At 44.0% G+C, this 13,864-nt stretch overlaps 1 protein-coding gene and 1 long non-coding RNA gene across 11 annotated transcripts in view; one reads left to right on the top strand and one right to left on the bottom strand.

Annotated features, from left to right (window-relative positions):
- The window catches only part of LOC148142265 (uncharacterized), a 164,588-nt gene that overhangs the window by 28,597 nt on the left and 122,127 nt on the right, over positions 1-13,864 (top strand). Inside the window, exons 1-2 of one of the 2 annotated variants that reach the window (XR_015751993.1) lie at positions 5,884-6,000; positions 6,214-6,422. This is a non-coding gene — a long non-coding RNA (uncharacterized LOC148142265). Of the gene's footprint in view, positions 1-5,883; positions 6,001-6,213; positions 6,423-13,864 lie in introns of those variants that run through there. The other variant, XR_015751992.1, reaches the window with a different exon arrangement.
- Positions 1-13,864, bottom strand: part of LOC148142266 (indolethylamine N-methyltransferase-like) — a 101,306-nt gene that overhangs the window by 28,706 nt on the left and 58,736 nt on the right. The window lies entirely within an intron of this gene.

Here is a 13,864-nt window from a genome sequence, read left to right as displayed (position 1 = left end):
AAAAGTGTTAGTGAAGTTGATGAACTGTTCAACCTCCTCGTGGGAGCACGAGGTAGCGCCGATACAGTCATCGATGTAGTGGAGGAACAGGTGGGGGATGGTCCCAGTGTAGCTATGGAAGATGAACTGCCCCACGTACCCAGCAAGGAGTCAGGTATAGCTGGGTTCCATTTGGGTGCCCATGGCTACCCCTCTGGTTTGGAGGAAGTGGGAGGATTGGAAGGAGAAGTTGTTAAGGGTTGAGGACCAGTTCAGCCAGGCAGATGAGGGTGTCAATGAAAGGTACTGGTTGGGACGGTGTGAGGGGAAGAAATATAGGGCTTGGAGGCCTTCATCATGGCAGATAGATGTATACAAGGACTGGATGTCCATGGTGAAGATGAGACGCTGGGGGCTGGGAAAATGAAAGTCTTGGAGGAGGTGAAGGACGTGGATGCTGTCCTGAATATCGGTGGGGAGTTGCTGGACAAAAGGGGACAAGACAGTGTCAAGGTTTGCAGAGATGAGTTCAGTGGGACAGAAACAGGCTGAGACAATGGGTCAACCAAGGAAGTCAGATTTGTGAATCTTCGGTAGGAGGTAGAATTGGGCAGTGCGGGGTTCACAGACAATGAAGGTGGAGACTGTGGATGGGAGATCCCCAGAAATGATGAGGTTGTGGATTGTCTGGGAGATGATGGTTTGGGATGTGAGGTGAGGGTATGGTCGAGGGGGCAGTAGGCGGTGGTGTCTGCGAGTTGGCATCTGGCTTCAGCAGTGTAGAGATCGGTGCTCTAGACTACCACTGACCCCTCCATGTCTGCAGGTTTGATGGTGAGGTTGGTCTTGGAGCAGTGGGAGTGAACGGCTGTGCGTTGTGAGGGTGTGAGATTGGAGTGGGTGAGGGGGGTAGACAGGTTGAGGTGGTTAATGTCACGGCAAAGTTGAGGCGATCACCTATGTCACATCTGCCGTCAGTGATGTCACTGACCCAAAACTTGTCCCCAATGTTGCTGCCGCCATGCATGATGTCACTTCCGCCCACGCAGACACAATAGGCCCCACTTCTGCCCACATGGTGAGCGTCCCTTCCATTAGTGATGTCACTCCTGATCATATAATCATGTCCACTCAAATGACTGTCTCTGCCCCAACACCCAGCTCCAGCCCCATCCCAGGTCCTAATTCCCAACCCTGCTGTGTCTTTCCTATTCCCCCAGACATCCCCCTCACTGAGGATGAACGTTTAGTCCTCAGCAATGCACCTGACCTTCATCTCTCTTCGCTCCTCGATTAATGAGTTTGACACGCGTCGCGACCTTGAATATTTCTTCCACTGCCTCCTCTGGGCGCACTTTTTCAATGACGACTCCCGCCCACCCACCAAGGAATTTATGTGGGTTTCGCCAGTTTCCTCTTTTCCCCTTCCCTACACTATCCCAGTCCCAAGCCTCCAACTTGGCACCGCCATCTTGACCTGTCCATCATCTTTCCCTCTATCCGCTCCACCCTCCTCTCTGACCTATCACCTTCATCTACCTATCGCATTCTCAGCTCCCTTCCCCCCACCCGAAACCCTGCTCCCATTTATCTCTCAGCCCCACCAGCTCACAAGCCTCATTCCGGATGAAGAGCTTATGCCCGAAATGTCAATTCTCCTGCTGTGTCTTTCCAGCGCCACACTCTTAACATAAATTTCAGATCTGTCTGAAATATTACCCACTGATAATCGTGGAAAGCTTTGCATATAACAGAATGCTATTCTATCAGAAACAACTGGCTGCTTCTGGCAATGATTGAATTAAGAGAGTGGGTATGTAGTATTGCTTCTCTACCAGCTAGTGGCACTATTATACTATCAAATTATAACATGGGACAGTTGGATACAAATCAGAAAATACCAAACACATTCATCAGATTAATCTGTGGAGGGAAACGAGTGATTGTTTCAGGTTGATAACCATTCATCAGAGTAAAAAACTGAAAAGGTTTTAAATGAATGATGAGCTGGGAAAGGGCAGGGTAGGGGAGCAGAAAGATAACTAAAGGGGAAACCTGTGATAGGATGGAGAATGAGGAGTGATTAAATGACGGAAGTGACAGTGATGCATGACAAAATCAGATGATAAAGAGCCCAAGTGAGGAAGCAGTAAATGCATCCATAGAAGACATAAATGATAACAGCAGAAGAGGAGAAAGTTTGAGGAAATGAAACCCCTATGAATCAGGAATGTGACGCGAGAAAGACAATGTGATGCTGTGGCTGCAGCCCATCCTTTCAGTCATGCACTGATCGGGCTGTATCACAAAAAGACACAGCTCCTCCATTTTCTGTGGCCCCATGGCACAAGTTTTTATTTTTTTTAATTTGGTGCTAGAGAGGTGGATCTCTACCAGGGAGGTGAGGTGCTGCGCCTCAAACTTGCCTTCAGTTGCCCTGGCACAATATCTGAGACTACGGACAGTGTAGACAGCATCAGGATTGGGCTGGAGAATTTCAGGGGTGTATCTGGAGGATTCAAACTGTGTCATGTCTACATATATGCACATGCATACACACCTTAAATCAATAGCAGTGGCTTCAATGTTAAGTGTGATTCTTCAAATCATTATGGAAGCAAGTAATGAAACAGGAATAGACCACCTTGCTTCAGTGTCGAAGTATTGACTTTAACAATCTAGAAAGTGTTCTTTATACTAGACACAAGTTCTGGAGACCTAATGGCATTGGGAATTCATTTTTATTTATTCGTTCAAGAGATGCAGGTGTTACAGTTTAGGCCTTCATTTATTACCCATCTCTAATTGTCATTGAACTGGGAGGTCTGAATGCACAGTGCTGTTTTGGAAGGCAGTTAAGATGTAACCACATTGCTTCGGTTCTGGAGTTTGTACAGCAGCTAAGAATGGAAGATTTATGTCCCTAAAGGGCATTATGTCACAGTTACAGTAATAGAGGTTCACAGCACAGAACAAGGGCCTTTGGCCTACCAAGTCTGTGCTAGCCAAATCCAGCCACCTTCCAATTCTAATCTCATTCTCCTGTACTTGGCCCAAGGCTTTGGCATCACGAGTGTACATTTAAATACTTCTTAAATGTTACGAGGATTTCTGCATCAGCCAAACAGTGAGTTCCAGAGTTCCACCATCCTCTGGATAAAATGTATTTTCCCCACACCCTTCTAGACTTTCTGTCCCTTACCTTAAATAGGAACACAGGAATAGGAGTAGGCTATTCAGTCCTTTGAGCCTATTCCACCATTGCTTAACTGGCCTATAATTTCTATGATTTCCTGATCCCTTGCTGCATCTTCTCATTTTGGCCATTCATCTCCCTTTGCCAATTCTTCTGTCTGGATCCCATGTCCCTGCTAAGTTATTTTAAACCCGCCTCAACATCATTAACAAACCTCCCTGTACAGATGCTTGTCCCATTCTGTTTCAGATGCAATCCATCCACCTTGTACAGATCTCACTATTCCACCCCCCCCACCATAAAATGGTCCTAATGTCCCAAGAATCTAAAGCCTTCCATCCTGCATCAACTCTTTAGCCACGCATTCATCTACACTAACCTTCTATTTCTACACTTACTAACACATAGTGCTTGAAGTAATCAAGAGATTTCTATCTTTTGGGATACTATTCCTTCATTTACTAACTTCACTCTGAATTCTGCTTTTCAGGGCCTCATCTATTTTTCTACCTATGCCATTGATACAAATATATGCCATGATCTCTGTTTGCCCTCCCCCTTTAGAAAACCCTGCAACCGTTCAGTGATATCCCTGAACCTGGCACCAGCAACATACCATCCTGGAGTCTCTTCTGCAGCTGCAGAAATGCCTTTCTATTCCACTGGCATTGAATCCCCACCACAATAGCCCTGTCATTTCTTCTTCCTTCCTTCATTTGCAGTAGACACACTAACAGTGCCATGAAGTTGGTTCCCATTATTTTCACCTGCACAGCCATCTCCTTCAATTGTGTACAAAATGGTGTCTCTGTTCAAAAGGGGACTCTTGCATGACCTGCCTTCCTCTACTCTGCTGGTGGTCACGCCTTTCTGCTCATTGTGTCTTCACCTGTGGTTTGACCTGATCACTGAAGGTACTAGCCATGACATACTCAGCATCGTGGATGTTCCATAGTGAATTCACCCGCAGCTCCAGCTCTGAAAGGTTGTAAGCCAATAGCTGCAACTGGCATTACTTCCTGCATACGTGGTTACCAAAGACAACTGAATCATCCATGAATTACTACATAGCACAGAAGGAGCGTGTAACAGGTACAAGGTCTGCTGCTTTGACTTCCTTTAACCCTTTAGCTGTTCCTTTTTCTTGAAACATATTAATTACTGTTATACAAGCATACTATTAACTTACTTCCCTTACACTAACTATATTTTTCTTACCTTCATTTGATTACTTATTACTTTATTATAAAGGCCCTGACTTTCACTTATTCCTGTTGTTTCTCAGTTAACCCCCTCTTCCAAAAAGCTACACTTTTTAAAAAATTCCCAAAGCAATCAACTCACCACTTTCCGGTGTTGTGATTGTTTGATTTGTTTTCCCAATCAGCAGACCCTTCCCTCTGCTCAGCCGAAACTGAAGAATACAGCCTTACAAACTATGAAACACACAAAAAAAACTTATAAATTATGAACCAAAAGAGAAGCAAAAAAAAGCGTCTCTTCCCTCTCTGTACCACATTTTCACAGTGCCCCAAAACACACATTCACTTGGGCTGTGTCACATTCAGGATGTGCTTTCTCCAAACTGCGTCTGTGAAGCGTACTGGAACCAATTGGGGTTTTTAATACAATTGACAATAGCTTCCTGATCTCTGTATAAGACCAGCTTTCAATTCCAGAACTTAGTTCCACAGCTGCACTCAGTTTGAATCCATATCCCTGATCATTATCCCGGGTGTCTTGCTTATGAGTCCTGTCAGGACTATGGGGTGGCATGGTGGCTCAGTGGTTAGCAATGCTGCCTCACAGCGCCAGGGACCTGGGTTCAGTTCCTGCTTTGGGCAACCTCCTGTGTGGAGTTTGCACATTCTCCCTGTGTCTGTGTGGGTTTCCTCTGGGTGCTCCGGTTTCCTCCCACAGTCCAAAGATGTGCAGGTCAGGTGAATTGGCCATGGTAAATTGCCCGTAGTGTTAGGTGCATTAGTTAGGAGAATGGGTCTGGGTGGGTTGCTCTTCGGTGGATTGGTTTCCACACTGTCGGTAATCCAAAAAAATCTATTTCCCTCTGTTTATATGAGTCTACTGAGCACAGCTACTGTCAATAGACATTGATTAAAGTTGAATTCACCAGATCAAGTGAATGGTGGGCATGTGCATGTTAAGATGTATCTTAACTTATCAAAAAGTCAGTTATTGCCTGGGGAACCTGATGGAAAATGCTTAACTCTCCTCTGTGAGATGTGTGACTGTACACATTCCTATGTAGTTACATCATTGGGAGGTTAGTGAGGGAGAGGAATCATAATGTCCCCAAAGCTGATGAGTGCAACACTTCATATGCTACAGATTGATCTACATTCCAGGCAAACTGACACTGAACTGATGCTGGCAGATTTATTTGCATGAATTGCACAAATTCATTGAATTTTATACTTGGGATCCAGGGGGATCCTTTACCATCCAAATGCCATATGTTTACTGAACTATTTACTGTAATTAAAGACAATAACCCAGAATCAATGTACTGGCAGAAGAATAACTTTTGTTTCTTTAAGCGAAACCTGAAATGTCGATGCTATTGATTGCTTATTTTGTGCAGAATGCATTTTTTGCTGTGGACATTCCTGGAGAAGGAGTGGTATAATCATTGTAGAACTGGTACAACCAGTTCATCCTCTCCAAAGCTGCAGTGTGGTCTGCCGCCTCAGGAAGACACATTTCAAAAGCAAATGCTTTTTATAATGGCTGTGACCTGAGAACACACTGCGATTGAGGCTGCCCGTTTATTGGGCAGGATAGAGATACTACTGTTGCTGATTCCTGATGTAAGATTGTCATGCAAACCCATCCGCACCCCCTGTCTGTGTAGAGTGATATAGAATCATAGAATCTGTACAGTGTTGAAACAGGCCCTTTGGCTCAGAGAGTCTATTACTCTGCATTTACTCCTGACTAATGCAGCTATCCTACATATCCCTGAACACTATGGGCAACTTAGCACGACCAATTCACTTAACCTGCACATCTTTGGATTGTAGGAGGAAACTGGAGCTCCCGGAGGAAACCCACGCAGACATGGGGAGAATGTGCAAACTCCACACAGACAGTTGCCCAAGGCTGGAATGGAACCCTGGTCCCTGGTGCTGTGAGGCAGCAGTGCTAACCACTGATCCACCATACGGTTTCCAATTGTGATGGAAGTGAAAGACACAAATGACATCAAAGGAAAATTGAATTGCCATCAGAGGTAAATAAACATCCAGGTGAATCAGGGGGGAATGGATTAAATTGATTGAAGGGATCAGATTGTTCTGCCAGTTGCTGATGTGGACTTAATGGGCAAATGGCCTCCTTTGTGCCAAATATCTCTGAATTGTTATGCTGCAAAAAGAGGCCATTCTACCTGCATTGGTTCTATTACATTATGCCAGTCATGACACGTTTCAACTGCCAAGGCGCTAAGCCCCACCTAATCTTTTTTTAACTTTACTTCTTGAAGATACTCCTTAAGCCTATCTCTTAAAGCAAACATTTGCTCATCTGCCCTAATAGCTACTTAAGTAGCTCAATGTCAAATTGTGAAATACTCCAGTGAATCATCTTGGGCTGCTTTACTATGTTCAAAATGATAAACATAAAAGAAGATTCACTGTTTTGCGATTGCCTTGTGAACATTAGTATTTTTAACTCATGATTTCATCAGTCATTAGAATTAGACTTCCCGACAGACGTACATATTTTCCATTTTGTTTTCCCCAACCTTGCTCAACACTCCCCACATCTGTTTGAGCCCTCACTTAGAGAGCTGAACTTTTCCTTCCTTACAACAATCTGAGTACAGCAGTGATTATCTAGCTCCCACTATACAAGATTTTATAGTGTGGTATTAATAGAATTTGTCCCTCTCTTTCATTGTTTCTCTCCACTTCTCATAGGCTACTCCTTCCTTTCATATTCACTAAATTGTTGGATTTTCAGATGCTGCTATTTACTGCTGCTGCATTTCTCATTATCTGTTTATTGCAAAGATTCTTTCAATTGTGCTTAAAATGGTAGATTGTCCTATCTTAACTAAAGGAAATAACTTGTATTTATCTAGTGCCTCCCTGTGACCAAGCTGATAAAATAATTTTAAATTGTACAGTCAGAGGTCTGGAGAAGGCTCCATGCTTGAATTTTTAACTCCAGCTCTGCAGAGCATTTGCAGCATTTCCTGCTTCCCTCAGACAGCATCTGGAGTTTTGAGGGGTAGGAGTTAGTGACAAGTTCAATTCCCCACGCTCCCTACTTCCCTCACTACCATATGGAGAGGACTGGGGAAACACCGCAACACCCTCAAGCATGCAATGAGATATCCTCACAATTCAACCGCGCTCCATCCCCCATCCTAACTCCCCCCCCCCCGTGAGATGGAAATTTCATCCCTAGAAGCAGCTGGCCAGACAAGCTGCCAACACCACGATGATGCTGCTGAGGTTGTGCAGAGGCCTTTGCCAGGGATCCTGAAGTCAGGTGCCTGTCTTGTGCCCTCAGCATCTGACAATGTGGAATCCCTCTTACGAGATGAACGGCAAAACTGACTGGATTTTGCTGCTACTGGCTTTAGGGGGGGAAAGGTTTTCTTTTATTCATTCATGGAATATGGGCTTCACTGGCTAGGCCAGCATTTATTGCCCATCCCTAATTGCCCAGAGGGCAGTTAAGAGTCAACCATTACTATGGATAAAGACAAAAAGAACTCCAGATGCTGGAATCCAGAAAAGACAAGCAGGAGGCTAGAAGAACTCAGCAAACCAGGCAGCAGCAGGAGATGGAGAAGTTGACGTTTCGGGTTGAGACCCGTTATTAGGATTCTTCGTCAACTTCTCCACCTCCTGATGCTGCCTGGCTTGCTGTGTTCTCCCAGACTCCTGTTTAACCATTACTATGGGTCTGGAGTAACATGTAAGCTAGAGCAGGTAAGGATAGCAGTTCCATTCCCTAAAGTCCAGTGAACCAGATGGGTTTTTCTTGACAATGGATTCCTAATCATCATTGGACTTTTAATCCCAGTTTTTTTAAAATTTAATTCAAATTCAAATCTGTCATGGTGGATTCGAACACGGGTTCCCTGAACATTATCTGGTTCTCTGGGTTTTACCCGAAATGCCGATTTTCCTACTCCTCGGATGCTGTCTGACCTGCTGTGCTTTTCTAGCACTACTCTAATCTAGACTCTGATTTCCAGCATCTGCAGTCCTCACTTTGCCCTCTATCCCTTAGATACCTTTTATAACTTTCCACTCTCACATTAAACCTACGCCCTCTAGTTTTGTACTCCCCAAACCTTGTGATTTTATAAACCTCTATAAGGCCAGTCCTCTGCCTCTGATGCTCCAGGGAAAATAGCCCCAGTCTCTCCATAGAGCTCAAACCCTCCAACCCTGGCAACATCCTTGTTAATCTTTTCTAAACCCTTTCAATTTTCACATCTTTCCTATAGGAGGGAGACCAGAATTGAACACAATATTCCAAAAGTGGCTGAGCTGATGTCCTGTAAAGCCACAACATGACATCCCAATTCCTATACTCAAATGCACTGACCAATAAAGGCAAGTGTATGAAATGCCTGCTTCACTAATGGGTGCACAGTGGCTCAGTGGATGGCACTGCTGCCTCCCAGCACCAAGGTCTCAAGTTCGATTCCAGCCTCGGGCGACTGTCTGCTTGGAGTTTGCACATTCTCCTCGTGTCTGCGTGGGTTTCCTCCGGGTACTCCGGTTTCCTCCCACAGTCCAAAGATGTGCAGGTCAGATGAATTGGCCATGCTAAATTGCCTATAGTGTTAGGTGCATTAGTCGGGGGAATGGGTCTGGGTGGGTTACTCTTCAGAGGGTCAGTGCGGACTTGTTGGGCTGAAGGGCCTGTTTCCATACTGTAAATAATCTAATCTATCCTGTCTCTCTGTGACTCCACCTTCAAGGAACTGTGAACCTGCACCTCAAGATCTCTTTACTCAGCTATACACCCCAGGACCTTACCATTAAACATATACGTCCTGTCCTGATTTGCTTTACCAAAATTCAACACCTCACATTTATCTAAAATAAACTCCATCTGAGATATTCATATCATTGATAGCCACAGGTAAGGTGATGGAAGACTGGAGGATGACTAATGTGGTGCCAGTTTTTAAGAAAGGTGGCAAATAAAAGCCAGGGATCTATGGAGCATCAGCTTATCTGATCAAGGTCATGTTGTATTCTGAGATAAGCATCTTCACTGTCCACTATATCACCAATTTTGGTGTTTTCTACAAACTTACTAACCATTCCTTCTATATTCACATCCAAATAATTTATATAAATGGGAAAATGCAATGGACCCAGCACCGATCTTGAGGCACACTGCTGGTCCCAGGCCTCAAGTCCAAGAAACAATCTCCAATCTTCGAATCAATTTTGTATCCAAATGGTTAGCGCTCCCTGGATTCCACGTGATCTAACCTTTTTTTTATATATATAATATATTTTTATTCAATGTGATCTAACCTTTTTTTATATATATATTTTTCATAAGAAAAAATAGGTTTTTAAATATTACAACAAATACAAAACAATGCAATTCAAAACAGTACAAAAATAGTACAAAACTGAACCCTAATAATAAAAAAAATTCCCCAACCCACCCTCCTATACAAATGTATAAACATATATAGAAAAGTATAAAATTAAAAACAAACCTAAACTAGCTATTTAACTAACTAAATAAATACCTAACAACAAACAAATAAATAGTAATAACTCAGCCCAGCCAAACAAAACACTCATACTTTGTGAGAAGATTTGTAGCTCGGGTGCTCGTTGCTGTGGTTCTGTTCGCCGAGCTGGAAGTTTTTGTTGCAAACGTTTCATCCCCTGTCTAGGTGACATCATCAGTGCTGGAAGCCTCCTGTGAAGCGCTTCTGTGGTATTTCCTCCGGCATTTATAGTGGCCTGTCCCTGCCGCTTCCGGTTGTCAGTTTCAGCTGTCCGCTGTAGTGGCCAGTATATTGGGTCCAGGTCGATGTGTTTGTTGATGGAGTTTATGGATGAGTGCCATGCTTCTAGGAATTCCCTGGCTGTTCTTTGTTTGGCTTGCCCTATAATGGTAGTGTTGTCCCAGTCGAACTACGAAAGCAACCACCCCAATACACACAAACGAAGTTGCATCAAGACACTATTCAAAAGGGCCACAACACACTGCAGCACACCAGAACTGCAAAAAGAGGAAGAGGAACACCTATACAAGGTATTAGCCAAAAACGGATATCCTCGCAATTTCATCAACAGATGCCTAAGGGAAAGACAACGGAACGAGGACATGCCGCAACCCAAAGGACTAGCCACACTACCATACATCAAGAACATCTCTGAAATGACAGCCAGACTACTGCGACCACTAGGACTTATAACAGCACACAAATCAACAGCCACACTCAGACAACAACTCACCAGAACGAAGGACCCGATACCCAGCATGAGCAAAACTAATGTAGTGTACAAAATCCCATGCAAGGACTGCACAAAACACTATATAGGACACACAGGAAGACAGCTAACGATCCGCATCCATGAACACCAACTAGCCACGAAACGTCATGACCAGCTATCCCTAGTAGCCACACTCAGATGACAAGCAACATGAATTCGACTGGGACAACACTACCATTACAGGGCAAACCAAACAAAGAACAGCCAGGGAATTCCTAGAAGCATGGCACTCATCCACAAACTCCATCAACAAACACATCGACCTGGACCCAATATATTGGCCACTACAGCGGACAGCTGAAACTGACAATCGGAAGCGGCAGGGACAGGCCACTATAAATGCCGGAGGAAACACCACAGAAGCGCTTCACAGGAGGCTCCCAAGCACTGAGGAGGTCACCTAGACAGGGGATGAAACGTTTGCAATGAAAACTTCCAGCTCGGCGAACAGAACCACAGCAAAACACTCATACATTCATAGTTCTTCCTCCCTGGATATTGGACTCATGAAACACAATTGTTATGGCTATATAAAAGCTCTTGTTAGTGTGGTAGATAAATCTGTGTCCAGGTATTTCAAAAAGGGTTGTCATATCTTGTAAAAATTCTCAGTTTTGTGGTGTACTATATTTGTGAGAAATTCCAGAGGAATATGCTCCATAACAATCTTCCACCAACCCAACAGGCCTGGGGGGTTTTCTGATATCCAACCGAGCAAGATATTCTTCCTTGCACAAAATGTAAGAATATTGAAAAGTTTTGCCTTATGCGAGTCTGCAGGAAATATAATGGGTAGGCCCAAAAGGATCCTTCTCCACCCCTACACCTAAAATCCTCTCTATTGCACCCACCACAGCACTCCAATATGTTTGAAGCCCGTCACAAGACCAAAGACAATGGGTAAGAGTACCCCTACAGACCGTGCACTTGGGGCATGCTGAAGATACCCCTGGTTTAAATTTTGACAAACGGTCTGGGGCTAAGAGGACCCTGTGGAGAATCTTCAACTGTAAAGCATGGGTCCTATTGCAAATTGATATCTTCCTTGCATTCTCCCAAATATCTTCCCATGCCTCTGAAGAAACTTCAACACCCAGCCCTCTTTCCCACATCTTGCAGAGTCGATCAGACTCATCTGAGGTGGCACCCCCCAACTGGCGACATAGAGTACTGACAGTGAGTGTGCTCTTAGCCCTTAGTACCCCTCTTTCTATGTCAGATTTGTAGGGATCAGTCAAAAGTGTGGTCCTTTTTTGAATAAAATCCCTAACTTGAAGAAAACGAAAGAGGTCTCTATTAGGTAACTCGTACTTCAGTACTAACTGATCGAAGGACACATTACATCTCCCTCAAATAAATCACCCATGCAAGATATACCCCTAGCTGCCCAATGTTTAAGTCCTGAATCTATCATACCTGTTTGAAAACTCAGCATACCCACTAAAGGTGTAAACAAAGATGTTTTGCCAATATTACTTACCCTCTGCCGAATTGCCCTCCATGCTTTAACAGTATTGATGACTATTGGGTTATGGCAATATTCCCTAACTGTCCTCACCTTGTCCAAAAACAGCAAATTGGTAAGGGGGCACCTTGCCTGGGAGACTTCGATATCTAGCCATATTGAAAGAGCGTCCCCACAAACCCAATCACTTACGTAGGTCAAAAGCGAGCTTAATTGGTAATTTTTAATGTCCGGAAGGTCTATTCCCCCCAATCTGTGAGGCAACTGCAGTTTGGCTAATTTAATGAGGGGCCGTTTACGGTGCCAGATAAAGGAACTGAACCAACTGTTCAGTCTCCTGAGTGTTTATTGAAAATCAGGGGGAACATCCTTATAGGGTATAGCAAGCGAGGGAGAATATTCATCTTAATAAGCGCTATTCGACCCAACCATGAGACTGGAAGTGCCTCCCATCTTTGGAGATCTTGTTTAATTTTTTCAAATAATTGAGTAAAATCGGCTTTGAACTCCAAAACTGGAGTAATGAATATGCCCAAACACACAAAACCCCCCTGTGACCACCTAAATGGGAATCTATAGTCACTCTCAAGAGCCAACTCTTTTGTAAGACCACCCATAGACATAGCCTCTGATTTAGCAAAATTAATCTTATACCCTGAAAAAACGCCAAAAGTGTGAATGCATTGTATCAGGCAAGGCACTGAAACTGCTGGATTTGTCAAGAAAATTAGAACATCATCTGCATACAGCGAGATCTTATGTAATTTTGACTCCACTTCTGGAGCTGATATATTGAGATCCCCACGAATGGCCTCTGCCAATGATTCAATCACCAACGTAAAAAGTAACGGTGAAAGGGGACAGCCTTGCCGGCTGCCCCTAGAAATATTAAAATTGCTTGATCGTACCCCGTTGGTAATGACCGCAGCGAGAGGTACACTGTAGAGAACCTTTATCCATCTTATGAAAACTTCACCCAGACCAAACTGGTCTAGAGTATAGAAAAGGTACGGCCACTCAACTCGGTCAAATGCCTTCTCTGCATCTAAAGAAATCACCAATCCCTGTATTGACTGCTGTTGGCATGCTTGAATTACGTTAAGCAGCCTCCTAACGTTATTGGAGGATCTGCGACCCTTTATGAAGCCCGTCTGATCCTCTTTAATAATAGAGGGTAACACAGTCTCCAGCCTTAACGCAAGAGCCTTAGAGAGGATCTTAAAGTCTACATTTAAGAGCGAGATGGGCCTGTATGAAGTACAGTCTTCCGGATCCTTCCCTTTTTTAAGGTTAAGTGAAATATTGGCCTCTCTCAGAAATGGTGGGAGACAAACATGACTGTACGAATCATTAAACATATTCAGCATCGGGCCTGACAGTATACTTATAAATTCCTTATAGAATTCACTGGGAAGTCCATCAGGACTGGGCGCCTTTCCACTCTGAAGCTGCCTCACAGCTTCCTGCACTTCTTGCTCTGATAATGGGGCATTGAGAAAGGACTGTTGTTCGGGAGTCATCCCCAGGAGCTTCAGATTTCTAAAAAGGATTCCATTTTGGCCTGCCCCTCCTCACAATTCTCAGACTGATATAACTTAGGGTAGAATCTCTGGAATGCCACATTAATCTTTTTAGAATCACATGTTAGGTTCCCAGACCCTTCCCTAATTGCTGTAATGGTTTGTGGGGCACTTCTCTTTCTGGCAAGGTATG

The sequence above is a fragment of the Chiloscyllium plagiosum genome, unplaced genomic scaffold (assembly GCF_037043375.1).
Source record: "Chiloscyllium plagiosum isolate Xiang-an unplaced genomic scaffold, Cpla_swu_hap1 HiC_scaffold_29, whole genome shotgun sequence".
NCBI classification, from domain to species: domain Eukaryota; kingdom Metazoa; phylum Chordata; class Chondrichthyes; order Orectolobiformes; family Hemiscylliidae; genus Chiloscyllium; species Chiloscyllium plagiosum.
Note: the sequence above shows the minus strand (reverse complement) of the source record. Positions and strands in the feature narration are given on the sequence as shown.